Genomic DNA, 3969 nt, shown 5'->3' on the forward strand with positions numbered 1-3969 from the left:
GGAGGCTATCTAAGGTGGTCTTGAAAAAAAAAAAAAGAGTCAGGCCCGCCCTCTGCACTCTGTTTGGCCAGCACTAAAATTATGATCTCAGACCAGGTTTAAAGTTACAAGATCTGCATAGGATTTTTAGAAGATGCCTGAGACAGTTATCTTTAGTGAAGGGGGAGGGGAATTCAGGCAGAGGGAGGTGGGCAGGGAGTTCCCTCCTTTCTATAAAGTCCCCTTTCAAAAATATTTAAGGATCCAGGGTAAAGCATAATTTTTCCTGGTTTTTTCCAGCAGTAAACTGATGGTGTTTTCTTCACTTCTCAGTAAGCCCGTGTGTGTGTGTGTGTGTGTGTGTGCGTGTGTGCGTGCGTGCAGGGATAGAGAAATAATTGTGGAAGAGAGGATTTAATGCTGCTAGTAAACACACTGTCTGATTTCGGTATGTGTGTGTCTGTCTGTGTGTCCTCAAGTGACATCCTTACCATCATCTAGCATTTATATGTTGGCATGTCCCTGCTCTAGCAAGCGCTGAGAGCACTCTGCTCTCTGAGACCTTGGACAAGTAACTTAATTTTATCCTCAGTTTACTCATCTGTACCTACTATGTAAGGGTGTTGTGAAGCTTAATTAACTCAGATAGGTAGAGTAACTGACTGACCGCTCCTGGGACACCCCTGATCCCCCAGAATAGTGGAGTCCCTTGGTCCTCCCTACTCAAGGTCCATCTGTGCTTCCCCTCACTCCTTTTAGGAGCAATGTGCCCTGCATTCTACCAACTGGGGCCTCCGCCTAGCGCTGGGTGTACAAAGGCCTAACACCCTATGACCACTAGGATATTCCTTAATAGGACAGTAAAGCAAACACCAGTTCATTCCTTGGACAGGAAAGGGGTCACCTGAAAGGAGGAGATGGGAATGGGCAAGAGTTTCAGGGATGAGAACTAAACAAGGCTCCAACCAGTCTTGTAACAACAACAGAAAGTTCAACCTGAAATCAATAGGCCAGATGGGGGCAGAGGGCTTGGAGCTCAGGATATAGAGATAGTGCCTGTGCCTGGGCGGCTGACAGCTCTCATGCCAGGAGGATGGCATCCAAAGCGGGACTGAGCCCTGGCTCCCAGTGCCTGGAGGGCCTATGGCCTCTGCTGGTCTGCAGCCCCTACAACTACAGTGTTGCCAGCTCTCGTGATTTTTCCACGAGTCATGGGATTCTGGAGCCTGCAGTCTGGAAAGGGGAGACGAGCACCCTGCTGAGCCCTCCCAGGTCTGGGGAGGAGGTTGAAGAACTCCAGGAGAAGCAGAGGTGAGACTGGGGGAGAGGGGCAGAACTAATCGGGGGCCTGAGGGGCGGCAGTGAACTGATGGGACAGGGGAATGGGCAGAACTGATGTGGGAGCAGAACTGGGAGCAGGATTAATTGCTGGGCAGGGGATGGGCAGATATAGGGGTGAGAGGCCCAGTGGCAGAGCCAGAATCCCCTTACCCGATAAATCCGGGGAAGTAGGCAACACTAATTGTCACACACGTCTATCCTGGACCTGTGGAAGCAGCCTCTGTGAAGTCCTCAGACTGGCGGGAGCTACGCGCGCGCACACATGAATGAATGAAGGCCCACAGCCCCCGTAAGTAGTAGGTACAGATGAGTAAACTGAGGCTAAATTTGAACGTGTATATAAAGAACTGCAAATGAAAGGTGCTATAAACAGAATTCTTTTGGGTGTTTTTCCAAGCAAATACATGGCATTTGTGGGTTGCCAGTGAGCTGGTCGGCTTGGGGCAGCGTGCTTCACAGCAGTTTAAGTCAGTCTTGTATATGGCATTTGCTAGGGGAACAAAAATCTCAGCTGGAAATTGGATTAAAAATGGAAGTTTGTTTAACTTCGTGATATTTTAAAACACTCTGCACTTTATTTATTTATTTTAGCCTCCTTTATTTAAAAGATTTTGATTATATTCTATTTGAAATTTCCCCATGTGCTATTTTACTGATTAAAAACCCATGTTTGTTCTCCCTCCCACCCATTACATATCAGGCACCTTAATTAATGCTGTTGATTCCCATCTGCACAATGTAATGTTAATCATTTACTCCATAGAAAATGATATACAATATCTTCTGCTACCATCCATCAAAATTACCGATGTCTTGATTTCAGAGCCATTCATTCCATCCACTAATTTGACTTTGGAGAACATGATAGTCTTCTTGAACCAGAGGCAACAAATAGAAAAGTTCTCCTTTCCCCCCTCTCCCCCCCACCCCCATTGACTCATCATGCTGTAACAACCTTCCTAGGGATTGTTTCCAAAGGATAGGACTTTTGGATGTGTTATTGGCATGTGTCTTCAATGGAGAAGATCCCCTTATTCCAGTGATGAATTTGGCTTGATGTCTCAGCACTGGTCATTCCGTTTTCCCAGCAATGACACATCCCATTTTTCAGCAGTTCGGCATTCAGTGCCAAAGGTTTAACTATACCAGTAAGTTAAGTGCCTATAGCCACATACTCCTTGTTGAAGCTCAGATCACTAGGAAATTAGAATTAAACACTAAAGCTCAATGTTAATTTAAGAGTTAGCAGCTTTTCTTGACTATAGCCTGCCTGGATTATTGTCTTCATAGAACTAACTAAACAAATCTATCCATGTACTGTGTTTCAGCGTGTACTGAGTTACCTATAAAACCTGGGATGGATTATTCAGGGGTTGAGCTGATTAAAAATTTCCCAACAGAATGTTTTCTGTTGGTAAATGCGATTTTGTTGAAAATGAAACTTTTCACAGGAATGTGCCAATTTCAATGACACTTAATTTAAAAAAATATTCTAAGTAGTTTGACCTTATCAGAACAGAATGGTTAGATTTTTTTTTGTTTCAAAGTCTAGGTCTTTATTTTATATTATTGTATAACATTTAATATCTCATTTAAAAAGTCAAAATCGGATCAAGATGTTTTGACTGACTTGAGACAAAAATATTTGAAAATGTTACCTAGAAGAATTTGAAATGTTTTGGTTTTGTTCTGATTTGGAACAAAAACAAATGGAAATGTCAGGGTCCTTCCAGGACATTAGCCCTGTTTTCCCCCTTGATCAGTGAACCTATTTACAGGCACCCTGAGAACTTTGCATGTTTAGAGTCAAATTTGTCCACATATGCATGGATGTCTCTCTTGTTGGCTTCAGAATGAGAATCGTTTTGAAGGAGGACATGTAGTTTGCTGGATTAAATAACTTCATTCTTTAAAGTTCATTTAATTCTATTTGATAGAACAGAAAGTGTTTCAAGTTGGGCTTTCAAGAGGCTTCCAAAGATCAGTGCCTACTTCTGAACATTTTTGTCTAAGCCTATTATGATATATACCAATTTCTTCTGACCAGTAAGTCAGTCAGTTCCTCATTAGAAAAAGGCTTTAGAGGATTCGATCTACCGGTCTATCAATAATTTTATAAAGTCAGCTTCCAAGCACAATAAAAAGGAAAGGAACTTGCCTAAGGAAATATAGCAAATCAGTGGCACAGTTGGGAATAGAACCTAGCTCTTTCAACTTCTAGTGCTCTGTACTAACTAATAGAGTATACTGCCTTTAGCTGCCACTTCAGCTAGCACTAGCTAGTGCGACCCATCCAGTTGTTAGTTATGACAAATTATTTCTCTAGTCTCTGTCTTCTCTTTGGTGCATGTGCATGGCTCCCTTGCATAATGTTTATGAAAATTGTTCATTTACATCCAAGGGCAAGAATGGAAGGAGAGGTCCCTAAGAAATATGTAAATAAAGGAAATTTGGGATTTGGGGCCATTTTATGACCCTGCGAATGAAAAGAAAAACCAAAACCACAAACCCGCAATATTTTTTTTTTAAATCACAGTGTTAAAGAATAATCTTCAGAAGGGGAATCTCCTTATGTATGGGCATGCACCTAGGATTAGGGATAGGAATTTTGAAACTAGATAACAGGCTAAATTCCTCCCTAGTGTAACT

This window comes from Mauremys reevesii, linkage group 21 (assembly GCF_016161935.1).
Source record: "Mauremys reevesii isolate NIE-2019 linkage group 21, ASM1616193v1, whole genome shotgun sequence".
Taxonomy (NCBI): domain Eukaryota; kingdom Metazoa; phylum Chordata; order Testudines; family Geoemydidae; genus Mauremys; species Mauremys reevesii.